The sequence below is a fragment of the Schistocerca cancellata genome, chromosome 4, assembly GCF_023864275.1.
Source record: "Schistocerca cancellata isolate TAMUIC-IGC-003103 chromosome 4, iqSchCanc2.1, whole genome shotgun sequence".
In the NCBI taxonomy this organism is placed as follows: Eukaryota; Metazoa; Arthropoda; class Insecta; order Orthoptera; family Acrididae; genus Schistocerca; species Schistocerca cancellata.
In genome coordinates, this window is record NC_064629.1 from 287,675,040 (window position 1) to 287,692,642 (window position 17,603).

Sequence of the window (17,603 nt, forward strand, 5' to 3'; positions counted from 1 at the left end):
GCCAGATTCATCATCTTCTCATGCATCCAACCCCCTACATAATTATTACATCTTTCAGCATCATTTCTCTGTTGTGGATGGTGTTCCACTTTTAGACGCAGATCACATGGCCCCTCAGGTAGTGGTCTCCTCAGTGCGTTGTTTGGAGGTTCTCCATTTATTACATGCAGATCATTGGAGCGTATCATGCACTAAAACATTGCCCCATTGACAAGTGTTTGGCCCGACCTGGCCAGTGATGTTACCCGCCTGGCTGCCTCCTGTTCATAGTGGGTGATGCATCAAGCAGCTCCCTGGACACAGTCATCTCCTTGGCTGGCACTGGCGCATAGAGGGGACCACATACGTGTGGATTTCACTGGCTCCTTCCTCAATGCTTGTTGGCTGTCACTCATTGATGCATATTCTCATTTCTCATATGTCGTTCACTGTGTTTTTTCACATCTACAGCTGCCACCATTGTAGCCTTGTCCAAACATTTTTCGCCCAAAGGCTTGCCCACGATATCAGTGTCCAATAATGGTCCACCATTTTCATTGCACGAGTTTGCAGCATTTTGTGATTCCTGTGGTATTTGTCACATCCTTGCCCTGCTGTTCCACCTACAGTCTAACAGTAAGGTGGAATGCCTAGTGTGAACGTCTGAAGCAACAGTTCCTCTATTGCCTCAAACATCATCATCAGGGATTCCATCACACGATCCTGAGCAACCCTTGATACCAGCATCATGAACACTGTCACCAGAGCTGATGCCCGAGGTCGACAAGGAAACAGCCCCGGCATTGCTGGTGTTGTCATATGGTCTGACACAGAAAGGTGTGTGCAGAATGTGTCAGCACCCGAAGAACTTCAAACCGTACATTCCTGTTAGAGCACGCCACCGTTGTCAGAGGCCAGTAGATGAGGAGCAAAGCATGGACATCTCAGGAATCCATGATCTCCTTAAGAGAGGAGGAATGTAGTGATGTGCCCACGTACTTTCAAAAGGCCGCAAGTGCGACAGTGCTACGTCGTCTGCAGAGTGTGCCTCAAGTGTGTGTGTGTGTGTGTGTGTGTGTGTGTGTGTACGCGCGCGCATGCGTTTTAGAGATCACAGTCTGAGCCCGCCACTGGCTCCAGTCTTTAAGGCTAGCTGAGCTATGCTCAGCCTCAGTTCTCTGTGTGTATTGCTACAACTCGTTGTGTACATAATTGCTTCTTGCTGAATATTACTTAAATACTGTGTTCAGGTTATTAATGCTTTTGTGAAAAAGGTTGATGAATCTAAACCGGGTGAAGGGTTTAGGATGCTGGACACCTAGGAAGGATTTTTTTCTTTTTTAGATTGCCCATAAACATAGTGGTTTAGTGTGCTCATGGCAGTGCTGCAGATTTGTTTAAAGATGATACTTTCATTTTAAAGGTATTAGTGGGTTAGGATACAGTTGGTCCAGGTTACCAGGAAGGAGGTTGTTGGTTTATAATCAGCCTAGTGTTAGGAGGATAGTATTCCATGGCAGAGACTAAGTGTGTTTGGGATATTTGTGTTGAGTGATCCAACATGTGGGTGACAAGAACGTGTGGTATGGAAATGAGCGTTTGGCGTCATTGGCCGGGAGGCCCCTTACGAAGCAGGTCCGGCCGCCTTCGTGCAGGTCTTATTACATTCGACGCCACATTGGGCTACCTGCGCGCCGGATGGGGATGAAATGACGATGAAGACAACACGACATCCGTGCCCTGAGCAGAGGAAATCCCCGCCCCAGCCGTTAATCGAATCCGGGCCCGTAGGAGGGCAATCTGTCACGCTGACCACTCAGCTATCGAGGTGGACAAGAACATGTGGTAAAAGGACAGAAACTGTGAAAAACTAGCAGAGATAATACCTAATCGATTTGATGTAGGAGATTAAAATGCAGTCAATAGATTGAAGGTTTTGATGTAAAATAGGAGAAATTATTTTAGTGGGAGTGCAGTAGTCGGCCATAATGGAGTGTCATGGGTAGTTTAGCATGTAGATTATGGAATCATTGAAAAAGTATGTTGTAGGGGTGGGAGAGTGAGGAGGAAGACAGATTTGGGGGCGGAGTTTTGGAAGGGCTTAGGAATTCGAGAAGTTTGACGATTATTCTTATAGCAGAGCTTGTAAGTGGATGCCCTTCGCTATGTAATCTCTGTAATTTGTAACAACAGTGATGGAGCCTTTTTTTGTAGTAAGAATAATCCATTCAAGATTAGTTTTGGTATTTTAAATGGCAGTCTTTTATGCAGTTATGACATTGATCTAATTGAAGACAGATCTAGTAAAAAATGGTGAGGTGCAGTTGAAGTTCTGAAACATAGAAGGTTGGTAGGAAAAGGTTAGGTGGAAGCGAATGAGTATCACAGCTCAATCAGGACACATTCATTATTGTATTTTTGGGTTGGTGAAGAGCCTCCCCGTAGTGTAGCCTCTGTTTCTACAACTTCCATCACCTCAGTCTGCATTATGTATGCCCTCCTTTTGCCTCTACCCACCCTCTTCCCTCCCTGCCTTCAACACATTTTACCCTCTATCCTCCACTTCAGCCTCACACTTTTCTTGTTACTTTCCCACTCTACCCTAGCTCACCCATTGAAACATTGCCTTTATTTCTTTATGTCTTACTTTTATGTTACTTTGTACATTTTTTCTCAAAGTTTCTCCTAGTGGTCTCGTATTCTGTTACATCCTGTGCTTTCCTGCATAAGTACCTGAAACCTCCACTAAATTACTTCTGTGTTGAGGTAGTAATAAAGTTGTAATTATCACATTGGAAAAAATCAAGTTGCAAGTGTGAAACTTGGTGATGGTGTTATTTCTTCTCTTTGTATTCACCCTCGAATGGGACACATTTTTCTCAGTGATGGGTGACTTGTTGGAGCCCTTGGTTGTTAAAGTCTGCATTTTGGCTGTTCAGTTAACATTCCACCTCAAAAATCACATTGCTGTTATTCTGGAAATGCCTACTACAGGATGTTTCCTTCACGTGAGGAAAGAGGAAGAATTCACTGTGTGCCATGTCAGGTGAACATGGAGATGGGGCAAAGTTTAATATCACAAAGAAACAGAAAGTGTGACTGTGTTCTTTGTAGAATAAGCAGAGGCATTGTCGTGGAGAAAAAACAACGTCTCGGACAGCTTTTCAGCCTCCCATAACCTCATCAGAAGACATCAGTAATATGGTCCTATGATGGTTTGCTCCTTGAAAGCATGCTGTGTGAGAACTGGCTTGTATGATGTTTTGCTCCTTGAAAGCATGCTGTGTGAGAACTGGCTCATATGATGTTTTGCTCCTTGGAAGCATGCTGTATTACATCCACACCATCGCAATCCAAAAAAATACTAATTAACACTGCCTGATGTCAGTTTGGAGTTGGCCTTTATCAGTGACGATGACTACGTGTTTCCACTGCCTGCTTCACTCCTTTGTCTTGGGGTCACAGTGATATACCCAGCACTCGTCCATAGTGATGAAGTGGTTAAAGTTGTTAAAAGTTGTTATCTGGATTGGCCTGATACAACTTAACATTTCTGCTACTGCCTAGATCCTGGAGTGTATTTGAACAGGTGCGAACAGTAGCGACCTTTGTCATGTTCAAAATGTTGTGCAAGGTGTTGAACTCAACCATGTTTCATTTTCACTTTTTCTATTATCACCTTGATTGTGGTGTGTCACTCTTTGAGCTTAGGGGCCTACGCTTCTATTCAGATTCAAGCTTCTTCACTAGGAGATGGTCTACCCTTCATTAATCGTAATTCAGACTTGTTTGACCATGCCATAAACATCTGTGCCACCTCACTACTGTGTTATATGTTGGTACATTGTTGCCATACACATCCACCAACTCGTCGTGGATTATTGTAGCATTGTTTATATACAGAAAACAAATTGCTTTATGATACTACACTTCATCAGTGTGCTGCATCATCTTGTTTTGCGTCCTCTAACAACATGCTACTGTACTGTGGTTCAGGGGTTTCAATGTGTATCAAGACTGCAGGTATATGTTCCTACAAACAAATGAATGAATTAAACAACTTTTTTTTAGGTGATAGTTAAATCTTTAAGTATTCTCAAAACTTTTGTGTTAATCGGGCCGTGTACTATATCTACACTTTGTATTCTGTGCTTGGATAAGGTTAGGGCACCTTATTAGTTGCTGCTGTTGTTTGTAGTAATACATGTGTGTTTTGTAAAGTATTATAGTCATTAGTTTCATTTACTGTAAAATTTCCTTTAATTTATGTCTATGGCCACAATTTTTTTGTCATCAGACTACTGGTTTCAGTCTATAATGACAATCTTCAGATCTGCAGAAAAATATGGGAAAACATAAATACACTAGCAGATTGTCTACAGCTTAAAACAATAAAACAGACCATAATGAAAAGTACTACTGACATACATCTACATTTGTGTGCTTTCAGTATAAAGAGGCATACCTATTTTATAAAAACATGTCCTAATGTACTGCAGCCATAGTGGCATTGTCAAATGTTAAACCCAAAATCAGCACCAGCATTGTCAAATATATATAAATAACAGCATATGCAAGAGTCATCTTGTCAGCAGAACTACTGTTTAAAACAAAATGCCGTACAGTAGCCACAAGATGTTTGTGTTGCAAGTTCACAAGATGTCGCTAGTGTAGGCATACACATATTCTTCAATCATCAATTGAACAACGTAAAATAAAGAGGGATGCAATTGGTAAAGTCTGTAATGAGCTTATAAGAGGCATTACAGCAATAAAAAGCGATGAAATAAAACGACGATGAAAGTTAGATTGTTACAAAGGGGAACAGTCAAGAGAGACAGTAACTGACATATGCTCAAGTGCCAATGTTATAAATAATGATGTACAATAATAAACAACTTACAGCATGCACAGAATAATAGAAAAACCATAAAACAAAAAGCTAAATACGCCACACTGAAAGAAAACAGATTGCCACACATAATCAGTGCCCTCTGTTAGCGCAAATGCTAGAACACAGCATAGGGGAGAACTGGTTAGAGGAACATGACCACCATAAGGCCCCTCTTATCCTGCAGCACGCTGTTGCAAAAAAAGAATGATAAAACTCCATACTAGTGCATGGAAAAAATTATCTAGTTAATGAAGTATATCGTATAAAGAGGAGGAACAAGAAAACACTAGAGTTATGCACACAAAGTAAGAAAACAAAGTAAATATGTAAGGCACTCTATACTAGGTGAGAAAGAAATTGGTAGGAGGGAGCTTTGAACACAGCTCGCCCGCTTTGCAGTCCAACACCATGATTATTTAACTATGATGCTATTGCTCTTACATGCTGCTCTATGTTGCAGTTCTTGTGCTTGGACCATTGACTGTTTCTATTTTGCCTTTTTTTCCACAGTTCAGTACACCTTCTTCGTGTTTTCATGCTTGATCTGTGTTCAGTTTTTGACCACCTGTCCACTGGGCTCTCTTACCACTAAATCTGAGGGGGGCGATGGGGAGTTTCCCTTGTTAGGTAAAGTTTTGAGAATGCATTGTATTTACTCCATGTTTACCCCAGAGCGGGGAAGACTGAAAGGAACGATACAGTTGGAATTACAATACAGTGAAATAGTGGCCAACGGGTATGACATTCTGTCTCTCGACTACCGTCACTCCAACAACCATAACAAATCTGACACAGCATTTGTTATATTGGCCTATTTACATGATACCCTAAAATCGGACCTTCTCCATTCATTGAATGAGCTTGTAGCATCACAAGAGGGTTGAATTACCACTGAGCAAATCTTGAAACATGCATGACATAATCACAATGAGCAACACCACATCTTTATAATCTCAGACATCTTGGTTTCTGGTAGTGTAGTGGTCCTGGTTTTGCTTTGTGTAGCCAACATCTACCTCAGGTGGAAAAATGTCCACCCTGTGAACTCCCAGTGCATCAACTACCAGTGGATTGGGTGAATTGTAACAAGTAATGATTAATTAAGTAAGAATAAAATAAGCAACTAATTTTATTGTGAAACGTTTGCTGAGGAATTTGTGAAGATGGGAGAGTATAATAATGTTACTGTACTAGTCGGTAACTAACACACACACACACACACACACACACACACACACACACACACACACACACACAGAAGCAGTAAAGAAAGAACGAAAATCATTCCTCTGAAATTTAATGGCAAACTGTCCCTGCAAATAGAAAAATGTTTTAGGAAATCTGATGTCAGATGTGGCTTCCAGGTTAACAACACCCTAAAACTGTGAGTAAAACATAAACTGAAAAGGATGTACGACAAATTTGACAGTTCTGGAGTATACAGGATTGATTGCAGTAACTGTGACACATATTGCATCTGTCGAACAGGCCACTCTTTTAACTTAAGGTTTAAGGAATATTCACAGCCATGAAACAAAACCGCTTCACAATTGCATTTATCTGAAACTGGTCATTCTGTAGGGAACATTGAGAATAGTATGCAAATTCTCGACAGGGTGGAAAAAGGCAATGCAGAGATTCCCTTGTAAGAATAACTGCACTTCATGGACTTGTGTGTCGATCTGAACCATCCTAGCTGGACATATCGTAATTCTCTTTTTGTAGCACAAGTGTAGCTCACCCATTGACATCAATACACTCATTGTGGATATTCTTGATGGTAATACTGCCTGGAGGGAAGGAATTCACATCATTCTTCCTCCCCGTCTCACCATGTTGAATGTACATGACTCATTCCTACAATAAAGTCGTATCACAGTAGCGATCTCCTTTGCACTTACAAACACATGTACCACAAAATCTTAGCAAAACGCAATATAACCACACAATTTAACAAAATGTAATGTAAAAACACTACAATATGATAGTAATACAATTATATATTGTACTTATAAAACATGCTTCATGTATCCTGCCCTGTTGACATCTGTTTTCGTGATCTGAGTACATATGGCACTTTGTTTACATCCTACTTGTCACCTACTGTTTTTGTCCTTTGCTGGCACAGACACTGGCACTAGTAGCAAAACATCCACAGTTTCCTTAAAAGGCTTGCCATCACAGGCGGCCACTGGTGGCCATCCCATGCAGATGCCATTGGCGAAAGTTTCGAAGTGTAGTGTGTTGCTGTTCTGGTGCCATGACATGTATCCAAGTATTACATACAGGGTTATAGCAGTATTAGCTGTTTTCACCTATTTCCAGACATCTCATACACTGTCTTTGTAAACTTATTCATGACTCCCCTTTTTCCCAATTTTAGGCTTAATCACTTCAAAAGGTGACAGCATTTTTCTACTGTGTGCTATCTCGTACAGTGAAAGCCCAACATTGTTATGTACTTCAGAATTATATGCAGCTAATATGTAAGATAGATAAAGGCCCCAAGCATTGTGATGGCTATTGACACAATAAATTATCATCTTGCCATCATTAAAATAGACTCATTGCATTCTTCAGTTTCATTCTGGGGTGGGAAGGGTTTGGTTGTAAGCTTCCAGATCAACATTACCTGGAATAGCTGCTTAATCAACTCGGACATTATTGTCAGGAATGCCAAACTTTAATAATCAGTTGTTTAACATTGCCTGTGGCACCTCAGTCACATGTTGATTCAGGATTGCAACCATTCCACCATGTAAAAAGTTATCTATGATGGTTAACACTTGTCGGTTACCTGCCTGTGTTAGGCTGAATGAACCAAAAATGTCCATTCCCACCAGTTCAAATGGCTTGGATGCCTGTGGTAATCTTTGCAGCAGTACTCAATGACTGAGATCAGCACATTGTGTGCACAATATACAATTCTTCCCATACTGGTCACCAAGTGAGGTGGCGCAGTGGTTAGCACACTGGACTCGCATTCGGGAGGACGACGGTTCAATCCCGCGTCCGGCCATCCTGATTTAGGTTTTCCGTGATTTCCCTAAATCGCCCCAGGCAAATGCCGGGATGGTTCCTTTGAAAGGGCACGGCCGACTTCCTTCCCTAATCCGATGAGACCGATGACCTTGTAGTTTGGTCTCTTCCCTCAAAACAACCCCCCCATACTGGTCGATTTCTTCTCTCCTTGTCCTCCACCAGTTTAGTTCAGCTATTTGTCTGTCAGTCGTCCTTCACCCTCCATGACCTGCTTAATATGTCATTGTGTGCTTCCCTCAACATTTCATCCTTCAAAGCTGCAAGTATAGTAACATGTGGCCCGTACTTCACCACCCTACACAATATTCCCTCGTACCTCGCGAATTGTGGCTGCATCATAAGTAACTGGCAGTGTGCATCAGCTGTCTGTGTTTGTTGCCACTTGGCAAGGCTTCTGCCAGTCGCTCATATGATTCCAGGTCCTTCAGCTCAATGCTGTTGACATTCCTATGTTTCCTGTGGGGCTTGTGTGCTATCTCATAATAGAATTCAGCCTACTTTACTGCCCAATGGCTTAATCTACTTGAAGGACCTTGCAGTCCTAGTAACAACTTTAACACCAAAGGTCTTTTATAACTTCGAATTTCCTACCATTTAGGTAACAATGAAAATAGGTAATACAATAAATGGCACTCAACATCTCTCTCTCTCTCTCTCTCTCTCTCTCTCTCTCTCTCTCTCTCTCTCTCTGTGTGTGTGTGTGTGGTTGAGTAATTGTGTGTGGCTTTCTTCAGATGACTCAACACATATGCTACAGGGTGTTCTTTGCCATCTATGTCCTGACTTAAAATACATCACATCCAGTTGTGTCACAGGATAGGAGAAATTCTTTCTCGTAATTTGGAAATATTAATAGCGGGCTAGTCGTCAATGCCTGTTTCTATTTCTCAAATGTGGCCTGACAGTTGGTTGACCGCTGAAATTTCGCACCTTCTTTTTTTCAACATCAGTCTGGCAATTTCAGTAAACCCTTTGACAAAGCTTCCATGATAACTACACAGTCCTAAAAATGATTGAAGTTAGTTTTTTGCGGTAAGAAGTCACAGACAGCACATATCAGACTGGAGTCAGTCTTTGTGCCAGCTTCGCTAATCACATGACCTAGATAGTTTACTTCAGTGAGTGCTAAATGAGTGTGTAATGTTAAATGTGCCAGATGCAACCTGTTAAACACTTCCCCCAGTTGTTGTGCATACACCTCTAGCCCTTAAGAAAAGGGAATAATAACGTGTGAACAGGCCACACACTGCCGTGGTTTTAATCTCCTTAACAGTCCAGCCAATAACCTCAGGAATGTGGCTGGCTCATTCTTAAGCCCAAATGCCATCAGTCAGCAGTAATAGTGACCCCATGGAACAGTAAACACAGTCTTCAGCTGGTCTCCTGGAACCACTTCCAATTGGTGATATGCACTCTTTAAATGCATCATGGAGAAATATTTACATTGACCTAAGTTTTCCAAAGTCTCTGTTATGTTCAGCATAGGATATGCATCCATGATTGTTCTGGCATTTAGATACCAGTAATCACCACAGAACCTGTATTTCTTCATTCCACCTTATGATTTCATTGGAACAATGACAACAGCTTCTCTCCATGGACAGTTACTGTCCTCAGTAATGCCATGATCCTACTGCTAACTAATGAATTCTTCCATTAGAAGTTTTATGTGCCTGGGTATTCGGTATGGCTTTTTGTGGACTGTTGGGCTATTCCCTGCTGGGATTTTATGCTGAGTGACAGGTGTCACTAGTAATTGTCCACTAGGATTGAGCAGATCTGTGAATTGTATCAACAAAGTTTCCGTGGCTGACTTATCCTTTCATTTCAAATGTTCCACATTCTCACATGTTGTAGGTGCATTGACAGTTTTCTTGTGGCACAGATATCCACTCAACCTATCCAAGTCATCCTGATCTAAGATTTCCAAATTGCCAGTCAGTAACCCTTCTGGTAAATCTACTTCGTCAGAGCCAAAATTATCTACACTCACTGGAAACATGTAATCTTCATCTATATCTCCTGCACACATGCCATGTTTCTACACACAAAACACTGCAAAGTATCCAGTTTGCCATTGTGCTCCAACAGCTCTAGAACACACAATAAATCATTCGGTAGTTCAGTACCCACACTCACCCAGAGTAATTTTCCCATACCTCTAGGTTCTTTATTCTGTGAATTGTGCTTTAATGAATATGTACACAGCTTATTTGACTTGACCTTCACAATCAACAAACCTTGCGACAGTGTATCACTTACAGTGGTCGTTCTGAGCAGGAACAATTTCCCACTGAGCTCAGCAGCATGCAGTGAAAGGTCAATTTTTGTGTAATGCTTATTCAGAAAATCCAGCCCAAGGATTGTGCAGCACCTCTCACTGACACAGGCTAGTACTTCCATATACTCCTGAAAATTCCTTGCTCCAATGCAGGAATTGAGCAGTGCTGAGCCCGTTGGTGCCACATCATATCCTCTACTCCATCTAACGTATATCCTGATAAGGTCCAGACTAGTTACCAACACATGAGCCTCTGTGTCCATTAAAAACATATGTTCTGTTCAATTCACCATGCACATCGGGCGGTACTCTTCCAGGGAACATTGTCTGGTGGCTGAGGAATTCCATTTGAGTTTAATGAATGTTTATTGTGAGCTGTTCTCTTTGCTCTCCATTCTGACAGTCTCGCACGAGGTGCCTAGCCAACCTACATTTATAACATTGCTGTCGGCGACACTGTTTCCAAATGTGACCTGTACATCCATGCCTATAGGTCCTTACCTCTGAGAAAAAAATGCTCCATCCAAGTTGCTATGTCCTCCTCCTTAAGCATTAATGGCACCAGTGATATCCTTTGGATTTTCTATCAATACTCTCCTTGACGTATTGACTGGAAGTTCCCCAAAAATACATCTAGCACCCTGTGTTCTGCCTGTTGCAGAATAATTTTATCCACCTCTTCACTCTGCATCAACTCTGATGTTTGTGCATTGATTTTCCTGATTTTATTCAATACTGCCTCCACCAATTCATTTCATTTCTGAGGCATTCCATTAAGTTTTTCCCTGAAGAATATGGCACAGATCTGTTTGCAGTAATGGTGGTAGTCTGTTCTAAAGTTGTTCAAATGTGTACACCTTATTTAACCCCTCATGGTATGTTACATACATCTTTGCATTGCCTACTAATCTTAATGTAGCCATATGCAAATGTATATCGTCTGCCCAGTTACCCAAACTAGTAGCAGCTTCTAGATTGTCAGTAAAGGCTGACACATTCTCAGTTGGTTTGTCCAAAAAAAGAGCTATTAAACAAGCTGCAATAGGATCCACAAAAGGAACAAGTATACTGAATGAAGCTTTTGTCTCCGCCATTCCATCTTGTCTATGCTCACTGTCTGCTGTTAAAGTATCTATGTGCCTTTGTAATGTGAGTTCAGCAATATGTTTCCTCAAAACTTCAGCCGCTTTTTGCATCGTATTGCTTGTGTACTTAGCATTTTTGCAACCTCTATCAGTACAATATACACCTCAAACCGAGGACATCTACCACAAGCAGTCTGACAGAGGTACAATAAAATAACACTAATTCACTAGCACTGATGTGCTTCATGCCATAATGCCAGCAAGTGCCCTACACTGCCTTAATACACAGTAATTCATGACCTGCTAAATTACAATTCTAGCATCTAACTGGCTGTAAATAGTATTCTCTACAATCCACTTTAAATAATGACAAGCCTGCAGGTTCCTCTGGTTTCATGACCATATTCCTGAGCTGCAAACTGTGACTACATGGTCCTGGACTGTGCTCCAGATACCAGTTAAAACTTACAGACACCTTAGCAGTAGGCCTCTTTGGAGAGTGGTGGAACACAATAGTCTGAATTCAGGATGTTGATAGTCCTCTACCTTGGACAGGGTAGCAGTGGAGGGGTGGTGGACATCTGCAAGTTGTCTGTGTTCTCGTAAAAACATCTTTGCCAAAACATTCATTGATTATTCAACAACAACAACAACAATCATAGTGATAGCGGAAGGAGTCAATGCCCTCAGTGTGTAAACTGTATACAACCTGCAAGAAGGCACAGCTTGCAGGGTGGCCACCGGTGATGAGAGCAGCATGTGTCAGCTTGTAATGCAGACTAGGGACTGCACAGCAGCCTGGGGCACAACACACAAATGAGCACAGAATCACCTTGTGGCCCCAGGATGGATGCTGTGGTTCCCAGTGGCAGCAGTGGCTGCTCAATGAGCGGAAGCAGGCAGCACAGAGTTTGCATGCACAGGCAATGGCAGTCAAATGGCTGCACAGCCCTGGGCTCGAACTGTAGACCTCCTGGATATGTGGCTGGCAGCAGCTACATTAGACAGCCAGGTGGCCCATCAGTTGCAGGATGCTGAAGTCCACAGCATTGGAATTGGCACCAGCAATGGCAGAATCTGAAGAGGGTGGCTGGTCAAGGCACATAGACTCCTAGGCTCCTGTACCAATATAGGTCGTCGTCTCCACCCCCCTCCCCCCCTCCAGATTGTTGGCTGGCACACTGTGATACCCTTGACTAAAAATGATGTGTATTTATAACGGTCTTGGCCCATCATTGTTTTGCTACAGCATTGCTTTCAGTCAGGTAAGCCACAACATTTCCGTGGCTCAGCTGTGAAGTAACTGGGCCACCAATGCTGCAATGACTCCGCCTTCTTGCTGCATTGGTGATATTGGTCTCTCAGTTGCACTTAGTAGTGTGCTAGGGGCCTGCCTGGGAGTTCCTGTAGTATCAGCAAGCAGTCCATGATGTAATAACATTTGGTCAGCCTGTGGTCTGACCCACTTCAGCAGCCTCTTACATTTTCTGGGACAGGTGTCTTAACTCTACTCAGCTGCGCCCAATCAATTACTGTCGGCGCAACATTTCAAATATTTGTAGAGTAATGACATGGTTCTTAAAATCATAACTTCCATCTGAAACTTTATTCTTCAAAAATGTATCAATGCATATTTAAAATTATTCACTTGCAAAATGTGTGCACTCAACATGGGTTAAGATTGACTTGCCACTGTTTAGTTGCTGGTTGACTTAATGAAGTGCTGTGAAAGCTCTCAAAAATACAAATTTAGAGTACAAATTGTTTCAGTTTATGATACCAAGATTTCCTTTACCTGTTTTTGCAATAAAAGAGTATAACACTCTAAAAAATTAATCTGTGATTCAGCAAAATATTAAATTAATTTTAGTGTCACCTTACTACAGCGTGTAAACAATGCTAAGAATGGCCATTATTGTTTCTTACATCACACTGCCATGTAAATTCATGTGAATAATGGTAAGGAACACAACTTAGCATTATTTACTTGCTTAAATAATTATCCGCATTTACCTAATGAGTAACAACTTTTGAAGTGTACTTTCATTGAGGAACACATTCAGGATCTTTATCTTACTCCTAGTTATCCACATCACCCTCGGACGTCTACAGATCATCCCAGAAAATCATTTGACTGGCAAAAAAACCACACATATTGCCACTACTGTCAACCATGTTTTGGCACTTAGCACTGTTTACATGAGAAATTTGTCATTCATAAGAATCTGAAATTATTGATACCACTGCAGGTCCTTGGTTTATTGTGCAACTATCAACTAATATGGATAAAACAAATCATGTTCCATATTTTACGTGAAGTAACCCTGTTTGTCATTGATTGTCCCTTACCGTTGTATACTGCTGAGGTCTTCAGTTGTACCAGGCTGCTTTGATTTTATTTTCTCTGTTTTTGTTCTTGTAACTAATATAAAAATTTACGCACTCAAACTGCAGCTCTTTTTCATGGCACTGAGGTACCCACTTGTTATTATTACATATTGTTGTTTCCTTAAGTGGATACTTCTTTAAATGCGTCCCAAAATTAGTTTAAATGAGCTACAGAAAGTAGATTGTTATGCCTCTAATGTTTTGTTCCTCATTTCTCGTTTGGTTTACTTATGTCCATTAAAAAAAAAAAACATGCAATTGCATTTTTTAAAACTCTTTGGTATGCGTGCAGTTTTGTAGTTTACGGTAATTTTGCCTTTAAATATATTGTTTGGCAGAAATGATTTGAGAGACCTAGTGGTTTTATGTAGTGTTTTCCCTGTCTCTTCCTGTTATCACAGTTTCTGCTGACTTATCAGATGGAAAGACTGTGCTGAATGCTTAAAAGGTCTTACCTTGTCTGTAATATTTGTGATATTTTTGTGAGACACACACACACACACACACACACACACACACACACACACACACAAAGTTAAATTTGTATGAATGTAAACCCTCTGTGGATTATGCAGCGTACATGTCACCATATTTGCTATCAATACATATGAAATTTCTGTACCCGGCTTTACACACTGTGCTCCTTTTACTACACAAATGCATGAAATTGACCCTTTTAAGAAAACCCACCAACAGCAGACAGTGTTTTCATATGGGGATAATACCACATGTTGGATTTCTTCTTATCTACCGTTGTGGTCTATCATGCATACAATTGTGCTATTCAAAAACGTAAGTCCAGTTTCATTATTTTAATGAACAATTGTTAAACTTTGAATTCCGTTGTTACTTATGCTTGTTACTTTTTGGTGAGCGATAAGCACACCTCCTATTGTGTCAGAATGATCATAGAAGAAAGGTCTTGTCCTCTTAGCCAACATGGATTTGGCTTTGTGTGGATTAAGATCTACCTACTGTATGACCTCAGTCAGTCTTACCTAAGTAGTTTTCTTCAGTAATAGGTGATGCCTAGGGAAACTCTACTGACAGTGTTGCCTGATACCTGTACAATGTGTGCAAAGTCAGTTTTCATCTGTACCACTGACAGGTAACTTTGACAAATTGCACATTGGTGATATCAAAATCAGTGATAGCTGAGGTCATCCTGTTAATGCATTAATATCTCCAGCAGTGAACAGTTCAATGTCTGAGAGATTGAGCTAGCCACTCCAATTTTAATTCCAAAGAGTATGATTTGAGATGCTTTTGGGAAGTGTGTTGTTCGAAGTACTCATCAGAAGCTTGCTGCACTGGAACAGCTCTGCTGAAGTAATGGCATTTAATTCCTGTGGAGCTCATACACATCATCACATATTTCTGAATTTGCTCAACTCGTGCTTGGGTCAATTACGTAACTGTACTCGTGCTGCAGTGAACTGACACATTTATTTAAACATTTCAAATTTATGGGAGTTCCTTATCTGTTTATGTATTCTCATGTTTTGTTTGTGCCATACTATGTGTTATTTACTTTTGTTAGGTTTCATCTAACATTGTTAGGTTTCATCTAACATTGTTAGATTTCATCTGACACAACATACAACTTTTTGAAACTACATTACTTTTGTGATTTTTCTTAAGTTTTTGGAAGCCACTGGGGTAATTTAAACACTTTTGAATAACTCAGGATCTTATTTGTAAATGTAATGGATTGATATTTTTAGAAAAATCATCATAAATTAAATTCATGCAGATTTATATACATACAGGTCAGCTGGATGAGGTTCCCCAGATTTGAACTCACTCCATACTCAGTTTCTGTGTTTCCAAGTCACAGCATTTTTACTCAGTAGTGTGCTAGTGATAGTGGGTGGTTCAACAATTACCCTTTTGGTACTGAAGACACACATTTGAAGTGTGAGTCGCTGAAATAATCGTGACTCATGACATTTGTCATTTAATCTGAAATATTATGAGTTTTGTTCACCAGTATCTTTAAGATTTTAATGAGTTCTCCAACTGTTAATGAGTTCTGTACACTATATTGTGGCTCCAGAGTTACCATAGACTCACAAAGAGCTGTGGTAGAGGTCTTATTATCTGTTTGGTACTAACAGCTGTCCCATAATTACATGTTGAACCAAGGAGAATCTGTGTCAATAACACCATAGATCTGTAAGCCTATACCATTCATGCATAATTTCAGACACAGACACAGCCATAATTTTGGTAATTAGGTGGATAATGGTAGAGAAGGGTTGGACTTGGAAAAAGTAAATGCTTTCAGGAGTCAAGAGAACTGGCTTTGCAACTTGCCAGTAGCTTGTGGATTGTCTCATGCTTTTAAACGGTAATCTGTGCCATTGGTACTACCCTGTTGAATGAGCACATGTCCCTAACATTTGAACAAATGACAGAGGAATTGGCTGACTGATGATCTAAATGTATCTTCCATTGTTCAACGTTTCCTCTAAAAACATCAGAGATGTACAGTCATTGTAATTTATTGTTCAGCACCCTGTGATGCCACAAGTTGTGCTTGTATGATGCAGCTATTGCTGCTTGATGAACACCTGTGTCCAGCTCTCGTGGCCACCACATGCAGGAACAACCATCACTGATGTTAATGCAGAATCGGTACTCAACATTAAACACAATTTGATGCTACTTATTTCTCTGGTCCTCCCCACTCCCTTTCCACACTATGGGCTATGCACGGTGATGAGATTTTGGAGGAATCCCAGTTTTTAAAAATTAAAGAGATATATCCTGATCATCTTAGCCGACAATATTTATCCCTATTTGCGTCAAAGTTGCTGTGCAGTCAGCAGTGGCTGCTTGTCTGACGTGCAGGAGTTAGTCTGTTTGCTACTGCCTTCCAGAAAAAGACCATAACATGTTCTCCTTCCTCAAACTACTAGCACCCAGCATAGATACACAACTGACACATCATGTCCAACTGCTGGACAGTTCTTCAGAAGGACCATCTGGTTACCCAGTGCCCATATGATCTCACTTGAACTCAGTTGCTCGCACAAATTTTCCTAGCACAATGTTAGGAACACCAGGTAACTGTTTCAGCAAGTTAGTATGCAGTTTCTAATCCATCCACAACCTGGTGACCTGAATCATTGTCTTTATTCCTCTATATTAGTACCCCATACAAATACATTATTTAAATCTTAACTTCAGGTATGTTACTTTTTCGTTTATGATCAGTGTTCTTTCAAAGTATCAAGTATTTGAAAATACGTGTGAGAAGCTTGGGTGTTGACATAAAAGTCATGCACGAAGCCTGTGACCGCTATGTAAACACTGCACACATCCTATATCACTGCTTTATTAAGTCACAAAAATCAGCAGATGTTTTATTGTTAAAAACTGCATTTGTTGATGCGTTTCAAGCATAACCCATCATCAGAACATCATATGAAACATCGTAATACATAGTATTCTGTCACATACTTACATTCTTGACAGTTGAGCACCAATATTGAGAAGGTAATTATATGGCACAAAGCTACATATTAAGGAATTTTATACAATGTTCTGATGATGAGCTATTCCCAATCATGTCAGTAAATATAATTTTCAACAAATGATATGTTGATTTTAGCGCTGTAGTAAAGCATGGCTGTAACATGTTCTCAGAATGTCCATGTGAAAAGACAGGAAAAATGATTCCGATTTCAGAGGTTGCATATGTTGTAACAAAAGACTGGGCTGTCTTTAGCAGATAACATCTCCAAAACATTTTGTGTTTGTGGGTAGAAATAAACAGAAAAAGGAACTGCAGTGAACACAACAGTCCTTACAGAATTGTTCATTTTTCAGTGTGTCCTCTTTATTACATGCAGTGGGGATTGATTCTGATTCATGGACAGTTGTGCCAAGTTTTCTTTCTTTATGCTACAAAATGAAATTCATTATTTAT

The 17,603-nt window shown here is 40.6% G+C and overlaps 1 protein-coding gene across 1 annotated transcript in view; it reads left to right on the forward strand.

The window, feature by feature from the left end:
- The window catches only part of LOC126183451 (uncharacterized), a 283,765-nt gene that overhangs the window by 239,314 nt on the left and 26,848 nt on the right, over nucleotides 1–17,603 (forward strand). The window lies entirely within an intron of this gene.